The sequence below is a fragment of the Lutra lutra genome, chromosome 3 (genome assembly GCF_902655055.1).
Source record: "Lutra lutra chromosome 3, mLutLut1.2, whole genome shotgun sequence".
Taxonomy (NCBI): Eukaryota; Metazoa; Chordata; class Mammalia; order Carnivora; family Mustelidae; genus Lutra; species Lutra lutra.
In genome coordinates, this window is record NC_062280.1 from 163,064,680 (window position 1) to 163,087,616 (window position 22,937).

The 22,937-nt window shown below is 37.7% G+C and overlaps 1 pseudogene; it reads right to left on the bottom strand.

Moving 5' to 3' along the window:
* Window positions 1-7,422: 7,422 nt before the first annotated feature.
* LOC125095647 (zinc finger and BTB domain-containing protein 39-like) lies at window positions 7,423-11,034 on the bottom strand (annotated as a pseudogene).
* Window positions 11,035-22,937: the final 11,903 nt, after the last annotated feature.

Here is a 22,937-nt window from a genome sequence, read left to right on the forward strand (position 1 = left end):
TATTCAAGGCTGTCGAACAGTGGGAACATGACTCAGTGAGACAGGTCCATCTTCCCTGAAATTTATTTCTCCTTGAGTCCCTTTCACTACATTTGTCAGGCTTATCTCCATGGAATTAAGTCCCATTCATTTTCAATAAGTTGATATTGCTTTTCACTGATGGTCATCTAGAATTTTTTCTGTCTGTGGTGTTCTGTAGGCTCTCCTGTGCACATTTTATAATTTTTAAAAATCTTTCAAAGCATGAGCAAGGAAAAAGTACTAGCATTTTCCATGGTCTGGCTCCTTCTTTTTTTTTTTTTTTTTTTTTTTTAACACAAGAATATGAGATAGGGTAAGTGAATTCAGGATTTAAAAACATGCATAAAATATATCGTGTCTAGACATTGCTGTGTGAGTAAAGAAAATATCAGAGCACAAAGGCTGGTGTGTCTTGTGACAGGTAACCTAGAGGCTAAGACCACGTAGTACTCCCATCCTGCAGCTTAATGTGCTGAGCAATTAAACAGAAAACAATGGTGTCTGTTGCTTTTGTAACTCCTCTAAGAGAAATTTTTAGTGTCACTCTGACTTCATAACATCGTTATCAACAATTTTTTTGAATATACCACTATAATAGAAATCACGGTCCATTTTATTTTTGAAGACTTCACCTCAGTATTATTTTCCGTGCAGGTCTCCACAGTATTATGAATGTATGGATTGACTTATTCATTTCTCAATGGGTGCATCGCTAACATTATCTTTTGTAGATAAAATAATTTAAAAATTTAAAATAAATGTGCATTTAATATTCCCAAGAAATAACTTTTCTTTATTCTCATGCTGTTATCTTGACTTGGTTGCTTATAATTTCTTGTCTGGCATAATACATTAGTCTAGTTAGAAAATATTCTCCCTACCTCTGCTCTTGCATTTAATCTGAAATTGCCTAAAGAATTACCTTAAATTATCTAAAAACAAAGGCAACTCTATAATTAGCTTTTTAGATAACTTTGTGATTTCTCCAATGTCACCAATATAAAATCTCAAGTTATTTGAGGGAAGTCCCACCCAGCTTAGGTGGTGCAGACTTAATTTACCTGTTCCGTCCAAATGCGTGAACATAGAAAGTCAGTGAACACAGAAAAATCAGTTTAATTTTTTTATACAGTAACTGTGAACAATGCAAGAAGAAAATTAAGAAAACATTTCCATTTATAATACCATCAAAAAGAATAAAATTTTTAAGAATTAATTTAACCAAGGTGGTGAAGGCAGAATATAATGTGGTGGTATTTTTTTCTTACCATTCTGTCAATCTCTGTCATTTGATTAACATATATAGATCAATTACATATAAGGTAATTATTGATTAGTGACACTTAAGTCTGAGATTTTATTATGGGTTTAAATTTTTTTCTTGGCTTCCTTGTTTCTCTGTTTCTCTTTTCTGGCCTTACTGAACGTTTCTTGAATTTATTTATTTATTTAATTATTTGGGATTCAGTCTTGTATTATTTATGTTTTGAAAATACTTGTTTTTATACTTTTGTAGTGGTTACTCTGAATTTTACAATATTCATACATGACATATCAGTCCATTGGTACCAACATTTTACCCAAATTTGAAAAACTAAGTTGTTTTTAGTACCTCTAAATGAGACAAGTGTTGTTTCAGTTTTTTAGGTTATAGACCACAGGCCATTAAGACCTCCATTTTTGCCTTGAAGCTAATACTCTCATCTAGGAAATATCTCATGTCATAATGCAAATGTTCATATATTCCTCATAAATCATTAATTATTTATTCCACAGATTTTTAGTCTTTGATTTTTAGTATAAAGAATCTCTTATATACTAATTACATGCTAAATTCTTATACATTAACACAAAATATAAGCATAGAAATATGCTTATATTTGCTACATGGTAATCCTTTTGAAATAAAGATTGGAATATTTGAATATATTCTCTCATGTTTTTAAAACATTGCTAATAGTTCAAGATATTAGTTGATAATATGGTTATTTCAAGCCATTTTCTTAAGAATAATAGAATCATAATGGCATGCAGGATTGTTAATTTGTGTTTTAAAGGACATGAAGATTTTACAGTTTTGGAAATTTCTTTAATCAATGTTTTTACTGTGTTAAATTAAATACTATGATAAATGTAAAAAAATAATTTGCAAATTGTAAAAAGCTGGCAAATAGCATAAAATCCAGAGAAACAGGGGGTGCCTGTGTGCCTCAGTTGGTTAAGCATCTGCCTTTGGCTCAGATCATGATCCTGGGATCATGATCCTGGGATCATGGGTCCATGGCTCACATTGGACTCCCTGCTCAGAAGGGGTCTCCTTGTCCCTCTCCCTACCCCCCAAACTCATGCTCTCTCTCTCTCATTCTCTCTCTCAAATAAATAAATAAAATCTTAAAAAAAATCCAAATAAACAATCAAGGAATGTTTATATAACCTCCTAGCCATAATAATAACTCCCTCTTTCCTATGTAAGATTCATTAGCTTCTCTAATTCTGAAAATAAAATATTCTCCAGTAATAATCATCACGATGTTGGTAGAGTTATATTGATCATTTTTTACAAGGATTTTAAACATCTGTTTTTGGGGGAAAGGTCACAGAATATACAAAACCTTAGAGGAATAGGGAGTAAACACTTAAATATTAGGAAGTCAGTACTTTTTAATGTAATGGAAGGAGTTAGACATTAACAACTCTACTTGGTTTTCATGAGAGGCTTTCACCAGTAGAGATGAGAGGGGAGGGGAGGCAGGGCAAGGGAAAGGTGTTATAGAAACATGGAAATCAAAACAGTTTCATTTTCATTCTGATGTTAAGTTTATGGTGCGTGATCACAATGAAACAGATGGTAGGTGCCCTGGGCTTCCTGACTTAATCAATGCAGGTTATAGGAATAAGGAGTCCCTAGATGGACACAGTCTTCTCCACACCACCCACTCTCATGTCAACAAAATCAGTGTTCTTCTATCCAGTGATTTAAATGTACTTCCAAAATTGAGGAGTCTGAAGAATAGGGCACAGTGGGAGGCCTGAAGAGGAAGAAAATTGATCAGTAGCAAAACCTGACTGGGGAGAAGGTACGTAAGCCCAAGGATTTGTTGGAGATAAAAGACCACAGATAGATGAGAAGAGAAGAAAGTCAAAAGAAATTTTAACCAATTTCCTGGTTCTTAGGTGTCATCTGGGCCCAACCCCTACCTTCTTTCTTTCCAACTAGCTATAACCTATGGAGACTCCATGAAGTCTTAAAATGTAGGACCAAATATTAGGATACAGCAGACATTTCCAGTGATACGGTCACATTGGTGAGCTTTCAGTCAGTCATAGGAGAGGCAGGGCACAGATTTCCTCTTCTGCTTTTCCCAGATTACTTTTTCCCTTAAGGAATAGAATTGGGAATGGTTGCATGCTCTACCATTGCCTTCTCGAAATTCTTAATTTTTAAACAAAGGGCTCTGCAGTTGGTCCCGAGTACAGTACAATAAAATGAGGAAAGGGAGGAAAAAAAGACATTCGAGGGTCAAACAGAACTTTGGAATAATATAGCAGAAGACAATGTTCAACTGGGCTCCAGGGCAGGGGGGTGGGCAGCAAAATTAAATAAAAGAAAGGTTGAGACAAAATGAAACAAAACAAAACAAAATTTTTTTAAACAAAACAAATTGAATAAGTTCCACCAGTTACCCCCAAATCCCTTTGCCACAGTATAGTTTTTCAAGTAAAGCAATTCAGAGAAAGGTGATCTGGAGGCAGAGGCAGCAAATAGGACTCCAAACAGAGGGAGGGGTCAAGTGAGAATATGGGGATATGTAAAGGAACAGGGTTTGCTCAATGAACCTCTTGAGCTGCTGACCCTATTACCTCTCTGACAGCAACGCATGGGACCACACTGATCAGCCAGCTGGCTTCAGGAGAATCAAGGGGTACAGTTTTTGTTCAGTGTTTCAGGAGTTCAGTTTCAAGGATTTGATTTTTGATTTACTGGCAAAAAGGGAAAATTCACAGTTTCAGGTTAAGTATAGAGACCATTCAGCGTCCATGATGCCCTCTCAAGGAAAAGGGTTTCTCCAGCTCATGGATCCATTCTCAGTTACCTGGCTGTGTTCCGGTAGGTGTCACCTCTCTCAGATCTGACTATTCAAAAAGCAGTCTTCACTAAATGTCTGGGAGGGACCACTCAGGCTTGAAAACATAGCAGATATGTGACTGTCGTCTTTTACACATTTTCCTTCTTGAATCTCTAATGCTCAGTGTGGCGAAGAAGGGGAGTAGCTAGTCACGGATGTTAAGTCTCAGCACTGTTTCCCTGACAAGACTGTCCTGAGGGAACTTGTATCAAGGTGATACATGATGGTGGAAAGTGACCACTGACACAAATCCTTTCAGGCACCATTCACCCCACCAGAGAGCCATGCACCTCAACTTGGTGGTTTTATCAATTTCAGGCTGGGGGAGAGGAGCAAATCCAACAAGGACAGAGATCTGGTTCACCTGTATGTCTTAGTATAGCTTTCCAAGTTTAGGATAGATGAGAAAATGTACAAAAAGGTCCTTCCCATGACTTGATTCCCTCAACCCAGCCCTCAACCCAGTCTACTCAATCATAGGAAGGAACGGTGATGAAGGTCAGGAATTCAACAAGCCCCAGCTTTCTAGACTCATATGCATTACCTAACAGGTTCTCTGGATTTATCCTGCAAGAGACTACCTGGAGAGAAAGTCAAGAATTTGCTTGTTTAACGACTTGACACTTCCTTCCCTAGTTCTAGCCCCTGCTTCCCAAATCTCAGGCCAATATTATCCCCCTGAATATGGCTACTTGCTGGGGAGAAATTCATTTTCCTGAAGCCACTTATCCAAAAGAGATGCTGGGGGATACATATACAAAAGCAAACATAAATATTAATGTACAAAAGGGCTTTGTGAATTCATTAAAACCACTTGTTTGTGAAACAGCCCTGGGATCCTACCAAACTGAGTCCTACCAAGGGCAGTGTCCCGCCCAACCCAGGGTCTCCCAGAGCTCAGCCAAGCAGGGGAAGGTAGAGTATTACTACGGTGCCACCCTTTGAATATGTCGGACACAAGGGCCCTCTCCCTCAAGTCTTCTTTGGCCAAGACCTCCTCAAAAGTCAATGAAGAACGGAGACAACTAGCATCAAAGACTGGGTAGACGCTTTCTCCCATCACACAGGGAGGGCCTGAGCCAGCTGCTGTCCACTAGTGCCCTCTAGTGGGGACACAATGACAGATCAGGATAAATTCCCACAGGTCCAAGGTGAACTGCACAACCTCCTGCCCATTTAGCACAAAATAAACAACAGGCTAGCTCCTGGTTCCCGGCCCGGAGGAGCCGAGAGCCCGGGGCCCCACTCCTCAGTGCACCCTCAGAGAACAGCGCCCAATGACTCCCACCACCCTGGCCTCCGGCCGCGCTCCAAGCTGATCGAGCCTGCGACCGGTTCCAGGCAACCCCGAGCTGAGAGTCACTCCTCGGCTCTGTCTCTGTAGCCGGCTTCCCCGCTCCAGTACCGATGGAGAAGATGGGCTCCGTGAAAAACGAAAACATGTCCCAGAGGTTGCTTCTATTAAGATGAAGATTTCAAACTCCTCAAAGGCAGATCCCTTGTGCTGTACTGCTTTCTAGCTCTCAGAGACTTTGCTACTTTCTAAACACCAGTTACCATCATACGGATTCCTAGAAGTGCTTCTGACCTTGGTAGATGAAAGTGAGAAGGAATCCTCAGTTTGCGGACTAGTTTGCCTGACCTTGAAATCAATGAGGCAGATTCCTTCAGGACAATCTTGCAAACTGCTTAGCAAAGCACTGAAACCTCTGCAATTTGGGCCAAATTTAATGCAAAGTTTCCAGCCTCTTTTCCTATCACTCTGAACACCCATGCACCATTAACTCCACCTGCAGATAGTGACCAAGGAATGTTGTGCTCTTATCAGTCTCCCCACTTTCAGTGCTGACTTCCCTCTTCCTGGAATGCTTCGCCTCATGTGGGACTCCAACAGAGATGCAGCTATATTTGGCCATAGAGTCTACTGGTAAAGAGTACATGTTCTGAAAACAACCCTGTTATTCTAGTTCTAGCATGTCTTTGACTAGCTATCTGACCTTGAGTTTGGCAATAACCACTTTGAGTATTGGTTTCTGTAACACAATAAAATTACCATTCACCTCAACAGACCTGTTGTAAGGATTAAAATAAGAGATTAAAAAAATGCTAAGCATAATGCGCAACACACAGTAAATGCCCAGCAAGTAGTAGTTACTATATTTTTATCCAGAATAAGTATTTTCTTTGTAGGGAGCCTTCTTACACTCCCAGATGAGATTACTCACTTTCCTTTTCCTCTCTTAGCATATTTTTGACATCATCATGATGGCATTTTTTTCTCTGTAGTACAATTATGTATCTGTCTGTATTCCATTATCAGGACATGGGTTTTTAGCTCCTTTTTATCTACAGCATAGTTTCTTCATGTGTACTTATTAAGTATTGGAATGAAATAAATGAATACATGATGAATGGACACTAAGATACAAAAAAAAAAAAAACAAAAACAAAAAAAAAAAAAAAAAAAAAACAGGCTACCTGAAGGGGAAAAACAGAATGCACATCCCTCTACACACCACCAGTTCCTTGGGTTTCTTTAATCGTGAAGAGCTCACAGTCCACTATTCTACCAGCTCATGGGTTCTTCTCATCTGCACTACAGACCAAACACGCTCCCAGGTGGGAGTCTGGATGTAAATTAAGGCAAGGCTGCTGCTGTCAGAGTCATTCCCACCTCTCCACCAGGACACCCAAGGTCAGTGGAGGTAACCATTGTAGACAAGTGACTACATCACAGTAGCTCCCTGTCCTCTTTACCCCACAGAGAAGGCCTGACATGCTGGGATGTAGCTGCATAAAATCATGTTTCTTTGGAATTGAGGAGAAAAGAGAAAACTCCCTTCCTGCCCATCCAGGCTGCCATTTCAGCTGGCACTACAGGATGCCTCTTCTGGCTGGCAAGGATTCACCCCAAAGCCTTCTGACCCCAGTTTGGATCTAACTGCCGAAAGGTTTTACTGTCCAATCAGCAGAGTAGAGTCTGAGAACAAGCAGGCACCTCCAGCCCATCTTCTTCTCCCAGCTAAGGGCTGGGCCTGGAACCTGAGGTGAGCTGTCCTGCTGACTCCTCTTTTCTGAATGACCACGTCCCCCAAATCTCCCTCATAGCTGGTGTCCCAGTTGGAAATCTGGTGACAATAACCACAGTGAAGACTTCTCGACACCTCCTCTATTCAGTGAGGTTGTTGGTTGGATTCTTAGCAGCCTAAAACCTATCAGTAAAACTGGAAAGGTTGGGGAAGGTGGGCGCTCCCCTGGTTCTGCTAAGATCCAGTCAGTGGTCCAGGCTCTTTTCTGCCTCTCGGCAATGGATACGTACAAGAAGTTCTGCTTAACGGGGCAGTCGAGCAAGAGGCTGCCTTCACACACACCCATGTGGTTGCTCACATGGCTGAGGTGGAGCCGTTCCAGCCGCAGACGGCACTGCAGTACAGGAGAGCAGCCGATGCGTCCCCAGGCAACACTGGAGGCCCCAGTGGCCCCGGAAGCACTTGTGGCACCCCTCACACTGGGCAGCTTCTCACCTATGGATCCACCAGAGGTAGCTGAACTCACTCACTCTTTTGTGTGTGCAAACATTTTCCCACAGACCTTGCTGCTATATACTTGCTGTTCCCAGGCTGGCCCTGCAGATGGGCCAGTCCCTCACTCAGGAACTCCTTCAATGGAAGCTTCCACTTCTGGACTGCTGGGTGCGATAGCCATGCCTCAAGGTCACTGCTGTATTTGTGCCACTTCCACAATTGTGATAGGCAGCCTCAGTCTTGAAGCTCTGGCTGCACAGGTGACAGGGATGAGGACGTCTTCCAGGCTTCGGTGCTCAGCTGTGTGCTTCTCTAGGAGATGGCGGGCCACAAAGCCCATGACACAGAGGGAGCAGGAGGACTGAAATGCCCAGGTGGAAGAGCATGTGTCATCTGGGGCTGCGGTGGGGAAGTGGTACTGGTCACAGATACCACAGGCCTGGCACCTTCCAAGTGGAGATGGTCAAGGACGTGGCTCTGGACCATATGGAGATCTTTGGCCTGTGCCTTCCTACAGACAGTGCATTCCAGCTCCATGGAGGCTGCACCTGAAAACAAACCCGGATGCCCAGTCATGAGATCATTGGGGTGGGCGATGATAGTCTCTAATATTCCATATCTTCAGTGGGTGGTCGATGATAGTCTCTAATATTCCATATCTTCGGTGGGTGGTCAGCTGCCACTTGATAATGAACTTAGTTTCACATGGGTCACAAGAAAGGAGGAAAACACCAATGTGGACTTGAACATGGGTCACCCGGGAGTTTCAGTGCTAGAAGTGGGTCTCCAGAACTTGTGGCTGCCTGTCAGCAGGTCCACATGGTCCCGAGCATGCTGTCGGATCCAATGAATGTTGTGCTCTAGAAATTTTTTGCATCCCTGGCCGGGCATGGCCTTATTCTCATGGTCATTGTTCTCTCTGAAAGTCAGCTTGTCTTCACTGGCATCACTCAACTCAATCACTTCCTCAGCTATGCCTGTCTCCCCAGTGAGGTCTTCAGACTGCCAGTCATCACCCCTAGGTCATCCAGCTGGAGCTCATCCATCTTCCCAAAGCCTGGATCTTTGCAGTGGTTGCTGTTGCTCACACACGAATTAGTTATCCTGGTGATGTCTACTTGCATTGTCAGGAGGAAAGAAACCATTTTTACTAAAGTCTCCACTGCTCTCAAATTTGTATGGCCTCCAGGAGCTTGTGATGATTGGATGGCCATGCTGACGTGACTGGGTCATCATCCTAGTAAGAGTCACGGGAGGAGCAAGAGCATCATGATCAGAAGAGGGTGGCCATGGCCACTGCAACAGACTCAGGCTATGGTTAGTATCATTGGCCGTATCTGTCTTTTCCTCTTTATGACTTCCTCCAGCATCTCTAGGTTAACACATAGTTCCTATTAGGACCAAACTGCTCCCCATCATCCCAGCACTCTTCAAAGGGGACGAGTGGGTTCTGTTGACCTACAGCTCTGGGCACCACTGGTGCTCATTCAGGGCGTGGCCACAGCAGTGCTCTCCAGGTCAGGAAAGGTGAAGTGATCCTCCACACCCAGACACTCAGTTACCGCATAGATGACCCCAACATTGATTGGGTCTGCCCAGGCTCTGATGTGTAGACAAAGCTCAGAATCTTCTCAGCATTGGCAGGGGTGATAATGTCCACCACACAGATCCTGGTAGCATCAAGCCCAATACTCAGGAAGAGTTTCTGGAAGTATTTAGTCATATAAGCCAGCACTGTTTTGTGATCCAGGAAGGAGAGGCTCCCTACCACAATGGTAACATTACACATGGTTTCCCAGAGCTGGCGCTTACTGAATTCCTTCAACAGGTTGTTGGGACAATTGTTGCTTTGCAGTTTGATTCTCATGCCCACCTTAGCAGCTCCTGTGAAGTGGCCCCCTTACCAGCTCAGTTCATCTGGCTTCTTTGGCATGAGCTCCATTGCTTCCACACATAAAAGCCCAACCCGACCAGGAGGGGGCGCCCTGTATTGCTTGTTTCTTAAGTGGTGACTGTGCTACCCAAAGGGCACTGCAAAAGGATCCCTCATCTTTTCTCCCCACCGAACTCTTCTCTGGCCTGGGCACCTTCAGGAACTTCCTATCACATCTTCCAACTTTCTCTCTTACTCTATTTCAAACATCTCCCTGGCTGCCAAAGTGTTCTTTTTAAAAATTAAAATAAAATATTAGGACTTGTCCACTTAAACATATCATTATCTTCTCCCAGGACATAGAATCAAAATTATTTCCACATATTCTATAAGATCTTATATGACCTGAGCCCTATTTATCTTCACAGTGCCCTTTCCAACCATTCTTTCCTTTTGTTCAATATACACTTTTCACACTGGTCATTTTCAGTTCTTTCTCAGTTTAGAGAATTTCACCGTGGAGGTTCTAAAACTTTGAGCTGTTCTGTCCTCAGCCTTTCATATAGCATTAAAAAATTAAAAACAAAAAACAAAAAACTTCATCTTTTTTTAAAGATTTTTTTTTTTTTTAATTTGACAGAGAGAGACACAGCAAGAGAGGGAACACAAGCAGGGGGAGTGGGAGAGGGAGAAGCAGGCTTCCTGCCAAGCAGGGACCCCGATGCAGGGCTCAAACCCAGAACCCCAGGATCATGACCTGAGCTGAAGGCAGACGTTTAAAGACTGAGCCACCCAGGTGCCCCATTCATCTTTTTTTATAAATGTCATCTCTTCAGAGATTATTTCTGTGAAATCCCATACAATACACAGCTTTTCCCATAACATCATGTTACTCTCTATTATAAAGATATTCTTTATTGCTTAAAGTATTTTTAAATATTAGCTACATAGTAAGGTATTATTAATACTTGATAACTATATTATGTTAGATACTAATTGTTTAGTTTCTATGATTTTTTTCTTTATTTTGAAGCAGATCGGTCAGACATTTGTGCCTCTCTTTCACTCAGATGTGCTTCGTTCTGCGAATGATGTTAAGGTGTGGATTGTAGAGAAGAAAATAAAAAGACCCTTACAGAAAATAGGACCTCTTACTTTATTCTCTGGAAAGCTAAGTTCCTTAAGAACTTTGCGAATAGAGAACAGAGACAGATGAGTGCCTCTGAGGAGAGAAAAGATTGAATAGGAGAAGCGGTCGTGATTTATTCTAGGTCTGATAGAGAATGGTGTTCCCATGATAGTAATCCCTAGACACCACTACCTTGCAGAGACCTGAGGCAGTGGTTTCAACTTCAGATAGATGATCTCATGGTTTGGTTTGAAATGTTCTAGAAAAGATTGGTGAATGTGAGGTTGCACATTAGCAACAGCCTATCGTAACCTCAGGGTATTACTGAGCATAGATAGGGAGCACATCAAAGTTACCCATAATGGGATAAAGATATGGCAATTAACCTCCTTTTTTATCACCATAGTTGAACTGTATTGTTGTGAAGCCCTAGAGAAGGGAGCATGGTCCCAGTAATACATTAGATTTAATTTCCTGTCCTTGTTATAAGATAGGACCTCAAAGTCGGTTTCAATATGATTTCAGGTCAATAAAGAAACATGGTTTTTTATTCACACATCTGAATTTTTTGTGTAAGATTCACATGGAAAACTCTCATGTTCTTCTCATTGACGTCTACCACCAATGTGGTCAAGGTTTACATCTGCTTGAGTGAATACTACATACCCAACATCTAATAGACTTAACTGGTGAAGAATAGGAACACAATACATATTTTTATTAATCGTTTAATAAAATGTGATCTGATTTTTCCAGGGGAGGAAAGGAAAACTCAGTGAGATAAAAATAACACAGCCAAAATGAAACTACTATTTAATATGGGAGTCTGGCCTTTGCTTATGAACCTTGAGCTCTTAGCCACAGTACTGAAGCTTCCTCTCTGTGAGGAAGGAAACAACCCCAAACTGGTAACTCAGGCACTTAAAGCATTCATGAAGACAACGCATCATGAGAATAGATTGAGGATGAGTTAAGATGAGTGTCCTGAGGGGACTGGGGGACCAAGGATATTATAAAACACATTTAGGGAGGTTTATCAGAGGTCAGGTTTTTTTGTTTGTTCGTTTTTCTGAAAAATCAAACTCTTAGGAAAATACTGGGTAATTTAGGCAACATAAATCATGCAGCAAGTTGTAGAGGAAGCAAATTGTGGTTATGGTCTAACTACTAGCAATTAGGCGGTTTGAGTTCAGCAGGATAGCTGAGGAGGAATATATGGGGCTCTAGTCACTTAAGGAGTCACAGTGGAGATTATTTAGTCTTTCAGGTTCTCTATACCATCATTCTCTGTTTTTTCGATACCTTATATATTTATGTTTTTTTATAACTTATATCAAGATGTATCAAGCTTATTTTAATTATCAATCAATAATTTACAGAATTATACTGCAAATGCAACTTTCAGTTGATGCCTATAAAGTAAATGATGTCACTTATTTTATAAGACCTTTCAGAAATTCCTGTTAGATTATTTCCTGATACACATTTTAGTAGGTATTAGTTTTATTATTGACAAACGAATATAAATTAACATTTTTTCACCCCTGTAAACAAAAGTGCCTATAAGGATAAGCAAGAGAATCATTTTCTTCAGAGATCTCTTTAACACATATTTGAATATAGATGATATTAGAGTAAAAATATCTTTCCCCCAAAAAAGGAATTTTTCTTTCCTCTGTTGAATAAGTCAATAATGATTCATTAAAATAGGAGTAAAAAAAAAAAATTCCCCAGCTTTTCTAAAGCAACATGGTGATGACTGATAGTCTCAATAGACAATTAGATGATCAAAAAGATTTAAAAATGATGAAAAATAGTATATGAGAGAATGGAAAATACAACTGTTGCCATAAAACAGGATATTTTACATTGTTTCTGGAGACAGGAACTTGCTCCCACATCACTAGTCTGTGTCACACGGATAGGAGAGCTGTTGAAGTGATAAATGGGAAGGAAGACAGAAGTGGCACTTTCTTACAGATCCTAACAGGTATAACCAAAAATTCTGAACTAAGTTCAGTTTAAGAAGTAGTTTTAAATGTCTCCCACAGAGTGCTGAAACTTCTGCGGTTTAGTAGATAATTGGTGACAGAAGTCCTGGAAGTTAAAAAAAAAAAAAAAAAAAAAAAAGAATCCACAACCTTTAAGCTCCTTGTGGACCCTTATGTCTCATTTGAGCCTCTCCTAACTATTAGCGAGTGTCCCTATTAAGGGAAATTACCACTCCCGGGAAGTCGAAGAACATGTCATCAGATTTAATTTAGTTCCATGGAAAAGGTGCCAAGTAAGTGCATGTCCTCTTAAAAAGCACATTTCAATTAATAAAGGTTTCTGTATTTAGTGAGACCATATAAAAGTAGAAAAAGTAATCAAAGTTATGGCAATTTTGTGGTAATCCAAACTAAATGGGCAAACTCATTCTGTGAAATAGACTTTAATTTTTTAAACAAAACATCTAATCTAAAGAAAATCAGTCCTATGTTCAGTTAACTTTACCTGTTCAGCTTATATATGTACAACATAACATGTTAAATAATGAACCAAAATTCTAAATAATCTAGTAGGATATTAATTTGGCAACTGACACCAGAAAAACACAATATATCATATACAGTCTTCCCATTGTATTATTTTCTTCACACACACACACACACACACACACACACACACACACAATTAGAAGTGCTGTTTATAACATCTTTTTTTTTTTTAAGATTTTATTTATTTATTTGACAGAGAAAGAAAGAGGGAGAGAGGGGACACAAGCAGGAGAAGTGGGAGAGGGAGCCTGATACAGGGCTCAATTCCAGGAGCCTGGGATCATGACCCAAGCGGAAGGCAGACGCTTATTTACTGAGCCACCCAGGCACCCCTATAATATCATTTTTCAGTACAGATTTTTAAAAAATATTTATTTATTTGACAGACAGAGGTCACAATTAGGCAGAGAGGTAGGCAGAGAGAGAGGAGGAAACAGGTTCCCCGCCAAACAGAGAGCCCGATGCAGGACTCAATCCTAAGACCCTGAAATCATGACCTGAGCTGAAGGCAGAGGCTTAACCCACTGAGCCACCCAGGCGCCCTCAATACTGAATTTTTTATTCACATATCATCACTTTCCAATATATTTTTCCAGTTTAAATAACAGGGAACAAGTCACAAATAAACTTTTGTAACCTGGAGATTTCAATTAGGAGATCTAAATCTTCACAATCCAAAACGCAAAGCTGACATTCTCATAGAAAATGAAAGTATAGATCTAAATTTACTAAAAGAAAAAGCTATTTTAATGGTTTACATTAAATACTTATTTCATTAGTGAATTATTTCATTTTAACCAATTTCCCAAATTCGAATTTTAAATGAGCACTTGAAGGAACAATTAAGATTGTGGTTTCTTAATCAGCATGCCATCAGCTCATCAGCTATAAATACTAATCAGACTAGTCTCTTTCCTGTATTATTTTTTAACTATTTCATTGAACAAAATACTAATAAATGTTAAATAACAAGTGGAGCAGATATTCACAGCATGTATAACCAGTGAAGGGCTGACATAACAATGTATAAAGATCTTTAATGAATCAAAAGATATAATTAGGCATTTCCAAACAGAGAATATTCAAATGGTTAGTAAACACCTTAAAATGTAGTACCTAACGAGTAACCAGATAAGTGCAAAATAAAACCACCATGAAATATTAATGACCACACATAGATACTCTGTATCTAAAATTTGAAGATAGCTATAACTGTTTTAAGTATGATGAAGATGTGATTCAAATAAGAAACTCTATAGATCTCCAGTAGAAGACTAAATTATTACAACAAATTTGAAAAACAGTGTCATTATCTACCAAATAATGAAATTTATGTATATGACACAACAATTCCAAACTCAGGTGTATATATATCTTTAATTATGCATTTCTGCAGAAATCATCATTTTTTTAGTTGCCAAGACTTGTGAAAATCCAAATGTCCATCAACAATATGATAGATAAATAATGTCTTCTATATTCTTTTAAAGAAAAACAATAAATAAACATATTTTAACTTCATGCAACAAAATGGTTGAAAAGTGTACTGTGGGCACAAGCAAAATTCAGTTAGGATTTAATTTAGGCAAATTTAAAATGAACCATGGTGCTAGTAGTCAAAAAGTTGGAAGAAAGAAAAGGAGGAATCAGTGAATAAGGAAAATATCATTAAAAGTTGGGCAGTGGTTCTAGAATGTTGGCAATGTTCTCTTTCTCGATTGTGAGGTGACCACATGAAAAATTATTTTAATAGATTACAATTTTGTGCATTTTTAAGAATGATGTTCAATTCAATCATTTAGACGGGGGGACGAGAAAGGAGAAAAGAAATAACTTGGTATTCAGGAGGGAATGTATTTGAATTAATCCCAAATTGGGCAGGCAGATGTGAGTCTAAAGTAGCATGTGGGCTCTATTATGGTGAGCTTTGCATTATTTTAAGACATTTGGATTTTATCTGGAAAAAAGTCAAAAAAACTTTGAAGAGGAGCAGGATCTATTTTAGATATTTATTTAGTCATCATGGGGTAGAGGTTTTTGGGGTGAAGTTGGGTAGACTAATTGGGAGACTGGGTGTAAGTTGATAGAATTTATATGAAATAAAGGGCACTTAAGGATGCTGAATTATGAACTGTTTTCTGAAAAGAAAGCACACACACACACACACACAGAAAGGGGAGATGATAGAATTATGTTCCTGAAAGACAGAGGGGTGAATGTCTAGAAATCTGGTGGGAAAAAAAAAAAAAAAGAATCATTTTAGGAGGAGTATGTAAGCAAAACCCCCAGAACTATTGAAGAGTTTTCTTACAAAGTGGTAAGTTTGCAAAGTCTGAGAAAGCAAAATTCCAGGTGATGTCAGAATTGAAGATATAAATGAAACCTTTGTTGTTGGATCAGAGTAGAAGATAGTGGTATGAACGTGTGTGTGTGTGTGTGTGTGTGTGTGTGAGAGAGAGAGAGAGAGAGAGAAAGAGAGACAGGTATAGAAGTAATTATAAATATAAGTACATACACAGATATGAAAACATACATACATTTTCTAATTCTGTCTTCTGGGACAGGCTATAACCAGTGACACCACAAGAGAAATGAGCGATCTTTGCACCCAGATCTTGGTTTCTCAGTAAAAAGATCAAGAACTATTTGAATTAATGTTTGATTCTGGGAGGAGGGCCACATATATCATGAGTCATAAGATAAGGAAGATTTTTGAACACCAAGCCACCAACCTGAAATAACTTCCAGAAGCTAAAGCTGGAAAAATTAGAGTAACAAAATTAAACAAGGACTGTATGAATTATGATAAAAAAAGAACAAAAGAAATATCTTTAAGTTCATCCTGATATAAACAAATTATTAAATAAATGTTAGATAAGGGAAATATTTTCCTTCTGAAGAATTCCAAATAATAAATGTGTAAGCAATGAAAGAAAAACTCATCATCAGAACAGCATTATAATAGTTGCTATAGCCAAGATCCAATGACTTAGTGAAATAGTAGATGAAGATTTAAGAAACAGAATACATGCAAAACCCTCAAAGTATTCCATCAAAAATAATTCTAATTACTGTGGTGGTTTGATCATAGGCCTACAAATTACAGGCTAACCCTCCCTTCAGAAGTTGGAGGTGAATTCCCTTCCTCTGAGTATGAACTGGACCTAATGACTCCCTTCCTACAAACTGAGGATGGCATGGAAAGAAATAGCTTTGCTATGTCAGACTCTTAATCAAGTAATCAAGGTTAATGTCATCAGGGTTAAGACGTGGATAGCAGGTACTCCCTGATATGATGCTATGAGGTCACCTGTCCTGTTCTTTCTCAAACCTGTAACCCCAATCTACTCATGATAAAACACTACTCAAACTGAAATTAAGGGGAGATCTACAAAATATTGAAGACTAATTTTCAAAAAAGTCAAGGTCACGAAAAGAATGAAGAACTGTCACAGATTGAAGCAGACTATGGCAGCCTAAGAAATAAAAGCAGTACAGTGTCCTAGATTGATTCCTAATGGAAACAATAGTAGAAAATAAAAAATGTGGGTACATCTTTATAATGGTTGTTATTTAATAAATGTACTTTAGTTATATAAGATTTAACATCATAAGAAGCTAAGTGAAGAGTACAGAAAACTTTGTACTGCATTTTATCTATAAATCAGAAATTATTTCAAAATGAATTTAAAAAAACTATTTCAAAAAGTGGACTTTAAGAAAAAAATTTCAAAATGAAAAAATAAATAATAAAAAATAGTATAAAAATATGTATGTGCTTTTGCTTGTCTTTGAGGGGACCTATACCTAGTTTACCCTTTCCCATACTTAATGACCATGAATATTCATTGAAATTCACAAAAACTACTTTTCATAATAAAATTTTACATCTACTTTGATTTTCCTCTTTGAAATAAATTCTACCTGCTTTTTTTTTTTCTTCAGTGTAAATAGACAAGGGGTGTTTTAATCTTCAGACTAAGATATATCCTTAGTGAAAATCTTCACTATTTATAATTAGAGGATGATTTCTAATACTACTATCCTGGGGTATCAAAATTTGCACCAAAATCTTACTTTTTTAACTTTTATTTTTTAAGTAAACTTTACCCCTAATGTGAGGCTAGAAGTCACAACCCTGTGATCAAGAGTTGCATTTGCCCCCTAAAGAGCCAGCGAGGTGCCCCTACACCAAAGTTTTAAATGTGAATAGTAATACAGATTACTGCAGAGGGAAAACCTATTTCTTATTTTTCATACCAGTCTTCTTAAAGGGGAGAGTCTTCACCTTCAAGAGGATAGAAAAAGAGATGGTACTGATGATGGATGGGATGCCTTCTATTGTGATACCATATAACACACCTTCTAAAAGGAGACATTTCTGAGTGAAAGGGGATACTATCAATTATTTTGTCAGAACATCAGGCATCAAACCAGAACTTCTCAGACAGACTGAGAAGTTCATCCTGAAAAAACAAATAACTGTGAGATAAGGGGAAAATTTCTCTTTGCACTTTGTGGGCCAGAACTTAATTTTTAATTAACTTGTTTCTTTTGACTTGAACTAGCAGACAGTGTAACTCAGGGTAACCTTCTGAATTATTACATATATCCCATTTCATTCTTGCATAAATCTAGTTTACAGGAACATTAATGCATCACATATTGCTATTTATGTGATATACTACATATTTCATATATAGAGATATATACACATATTAAGTTGTATTCAAACTTAGTTGCCCCTTTTCTCATGTAAATTCTGAGTGATAAAATAATTTTTTGTCTTGACTTCAGAGATGATTAACATTTCTGTACATCACAGAAGTGATTATGTAAGGAATATTAGGAAATAAAGACAAAATATTTGGTATAAATTGAAAAAAAGATTAAGTAAAATTTTGGATTATAGGATAAAGTTGAACTGGAAAGAGCAAATTCAGTGTAAGTACTTTAGAAGTAGGCCAGAATGTCAAGGTATGCCAGAGCTACACTTGCCATCTTTGTCAGCTGTAGCTGACATTCTCACTAGTTTGATATTTACAGGTACATAATAAAGATGTAAAATAAAATAAGTTTCATTAAATTTTTCTTGAAAAAAGACTGATACATTGTTGTTATTGTTGTTTTTCCTATAACAATAACCAAAATCTTTCATTGCTATGCTAATCAACTCAGGTTTTATCAAAGAACTAATGGAAATCAGAAAACTGGGTGTTGGAATTTATCCACAAATATTTATGGGTTGTTTCATTTTTAAGAATAAATATTGCATAGTGTAGATTTTAAGAAAAAAAAATTCACTTTCATCATTCAATCTCAGCAATAAATTTATATCCATCACCTGATGACAAAAACTACAGTAGTACTAGTTACTCTCAGAATGAAAAATACTGTCCATTTCTAAATAGTAACAAGATTGGACATAATGTTTCCTTTCCATTTTCCACCCCATCCTCTGACAGTGAGTGAAGAGAAATAAGGCAGTTTTAGAAGTATCAGGCAGGGATTTTCTACTGAAGAAGGAACAGCAAGTTTCTACGAAAGGACTGTTGTTTTTGGCGTTGGGGCAGAAAATGTGTAAGCAAAGAAAACAACCCAATATATAAACACACGAAGTTCAACCCAAAGGCAACTCTTTCCCAGTCCTTATTGAAGTTTATTCATTTATATATCTTGGCAAAAGAATTTCAACAGCCCCTGACATTTACTAGCGTAGTGTATGAGGTTTCTGCTGACATCTCCAAGTGCCATGTACATTTCTTTTTATTTTAGACCTTTATAAGTTTAGAAATGTTTGTAGCTTTGTGATCCTAAAAGAAGAATGTATGTAAGCACACACATGAACCAGAGGATGAGGACAATAAAAAATAAGCCAACATTTTGTTATAGATACTATGCTGAAAACTAAAAAATTATTATATTCCTTTAAATAAGTCTTTGGTTTTAACAATAATTTATTCACACCTTTATAACCCTACATGTATTATTAGATATGTGGACACTTAACTAAGTGTTCAAAAAGCATTTCCTGAAGATACTGGATTTAGGGTTGTTATGTTATGCTATGTTATGTTATGTTATTTATTTATTTATTTGCTAGAGAGATAGAATATGAATGGGGGAGTGGGGCAGAGGGAGAAGCAGACTCCCTGCTGTCCCTGCTGAGAAGGGAGCCTGACAACAGGGCTTGGTCCCAGGACTCCGGGATCATGACCTGAGCTGGAGGCAGATGCTTAATCAGCTGAGACACCAAGCCACCCCTGGATGCATTTTTTAATAACATTTGCTTTTTAATTTTTTTAAGTTTTCAATTTATTAAAAAAAAAAAACCTGAAAGTGTAGTAGAGCGTTCTTATTATATATCTTGTCCCTAGTTTTTTTACTGTTATTACCATCATTTGTTAGAATAGCAGATTTTGTCAAAAATGCTAAACCAATATTGATACCTTACTAAGGTCAAAGTTTATTTCAGTTGTCTTAATCTATTAGTATATGTGCTGCCGAAGCAAGCACTCAGTTGTCTTAATTTATAACTAATGTCCTTTTTCCTCTTACAAGATCATATTTAGGATAAAACAGTACACTTAGTTATCACGTTTCTTTGGGTTCTTCTTGACTGTGAATGTTTCTTAGACTTTCTGTGTTTTTGATGACCTTGAGAGTTATGAGCAGTGGTATTTTGTAAGTACATCTTTTTATCAGAATTTATCTATTGTTTTTCTCATATTAGAATGGGGTTATGGTTTGGGGGAGAAAGACCACAGAGGTAAAGTGCCATTTTCATCCGACCTATTGATGTTGACCTTGACCACAAGGCTGAGTTAGTGTTTGTCAGTTTTCTCCACTATAACGTAAGTTTTTCCTCTTTCTATACAACATTCTTCAGGATCAGCATACGCAGCATACACTGAAGGGTTACAAGTTTATGCATCCCTTCAATCAGGGTAAGAGTATCTACATTATTGGAATTATTCTACACAAGACATACCTATCTTCTTCTCAACTGTTTTCATTTGATCATTTCTTTATAACAGAACAGCATGGTCTCCTATTTATTTTATATCACTGACATTTTTATTTTTAAACTTAGCCTTCTTGCAGAATCCCATATAATTGGAATCACAGGTTGTCTTTGCTTAGATTGACTCATGTTTTAATACTTATTTTAGGCTCATCCATGTCTTTTTGTTACTTGCCCCCTTTTTTATTGCTGAATAATGTTATTTTATATAGATGTCATACAGTTTGCTTATCCATTCACTTACTGATTTACTGTTTGGGTGCTTCTGGTTTGGGATGATCACGACTGAAGCTCTGCACGTGCAGGTTTTGTGTGTGGAACATGATTGCTGGGTCTTTTGGTATCATTAGATTAAACTTTGTAAGAGACCTATACAATGTCTCCCAAAGGGGCTGTGCCTTCTTGCATTCCCAAGGGCAATGAATCAGAGTTTCTGGTATCCCACATCTTCACTGGCATATTGTGTGGGCCAGTTTTGGGATTTTTGACTCTTCTAATCAGTGCGTAGTGCTATCTCATTGTTGCTTTAATTCGCAATTTTCTAACGACAAATGATGTTGTCTTTCCCATGATTATTTTCCATCTGTATATTTTCTTTGGTGAAATGTCTGTATAACTTGGCCAGTTTTTCATTGTGTTACTGGTTTTTTTTTTCTTTTTTTTTTTTCAGTGTTAAGTTTTAGAGTTCTTTCTGTAATTTAGTATTATATCCAATGCATATTTTGCAAATATTTTCTCCCTGTTGGTAGCTTGTCTTCTAATTCTCTGAATGCTTTCTTTCACAGAGCCAAAGTTTTTAATTTTAATAAAGATTAACAGCCTTTTCTTCTATGTATTTTGCTTCTGTGGTTACATCTAAAATTACCACCAAACCTATGATCCACATGGTCTTCTCTTGTATTTTCTTCCAGAAATTTTATAGTTTTGTGTTTTACATTTAGGTCTATGATCCACTTTTTTTTTTCACTTTTATGAAAGGTCTGCATCTAGATTTGTTTTTTTTTTTTTTTTAAAGATTTTATTTATTTATTTGACAGAGAGAGAAATCACAAGTAAGCAGAGAGGCAGGCAGAGAGAGGAGGAAGCAGGCTCCCTGCTGAGCAGAAAGCCCGATGTGGGGCTCGAACCCAGGACCTGGGATCATGACCTGAGCCAAAGGCAGTGGCTTAACCCACTGAGCCACCCAGGCGCCCCTGCATCTAGATTTGTTTGCGTATAGAAAAATTTCTAGTTTTTCTAACGTTATTGTTGAAAATCTATCCTTTCATTGAATACCTTTGTCAAAGATCAGTTCACGATATTGGTATGTCTATTTCTGTTATCTACTCTCTTCCCTTGACCTGGAGATACCATATATGTTCAGTCTTTAACCAAAACCGAGACTATCTCTGTTTCTATAGCTTTACAATATGTGTTATTCTCCAGGTAAAGTGATTTACCAGCTGTGATTCTTGGTCTTACTACATCTCTCCAGATTTAGAAGTGGGCTTTTTTTAGGTCCAAAAAAATTAATTGATTTTGTTCCAGTTTTTTTTTTTTTTTCCATAAGGTTGGAAGTGACAACTTTTAGGCTTTCATATATTAAAGCTGAACTCAAACCAGATTTTTAAAGTTCAACACTTTTCACTAAATTACTCTATTTTGTAAGTTTAATAAAGAAAACATGGTAACAATGGGAAAAATATTGTCTACCAAGTCCTTCCTGAAGCAACAGTGAAAGCTAGAAGAAACAAACATTTTGTGCCACTATTAGAAATTTGAAATCAGGGGTGCCTGGGTGGCTCAGTGGGTTAAGCCTCTGCCTTCTGCTCAGGTCATGATCCCAGGGTCCTGGGATCGAGCCCTGCATCAGGCTCTCTGCTCAGCAGGGAGCCTGCTTCCCCTTCTCTCTCTACCTGCCTCTCTGCCTACTTGTGATCTTTCTCTCTGTCAAATAAATAAATAAAATCTTTTTAAAAAATTTGAAATCAGTTAGGATAAAGAGATAGCATATTGTCTTGCACCTTACTCTATGCTAAATTTTCTATAGGTACATAAATGACCTATTTTCAAGATCATGTTGATATTGTAAAGAATCTGTTATGTTGATTAATGTATTGCTAAAACAAAATATTGCTTAATTTTAGATATATTAAAAGAGAGGTAAGTTTAACAAATACCTCCCATTTTAAGTCAGAAGTTTTGAAAACAAGCCCTCTTTGATTTATGCCTTGTTTAGTTTCTCCATTATAGAATTAATTTCAAGGGAAGCGACTAGATAAGTTGATCTTACATTATGTTCTTCATACAAAATACATTTTCAGAGTTGTTTTATTAATGTATTATACTTTGTTTTGATTAATTTATTAGTCACAGTAATAATTGGCATATCATGCTAGACATATGAACATCATATAAATACACTCTTTATTGAATAGATTTCATACAAATACAGATTTATAGAAACTATCATAGATAAAAAATGTTTTTGACTTTAGCTCATTTTTAACTGAAGTTTCTTATTTTTTCCCCACCAGCAGCAAAAACAGCAGAATATTTGCTTTTTATTTTTCTCTAAGATATTGGCTTCTAGGATTTTAGTTTAGTTTAACTTCTTGGTATCTTCTCATCAAACTTCACTTGGTCTTTGAAATATCAGTGAACCTCCTAAAAATAATTTTACTCTCCATATTGAATGCTTTCACTCTATTTATTCTGAC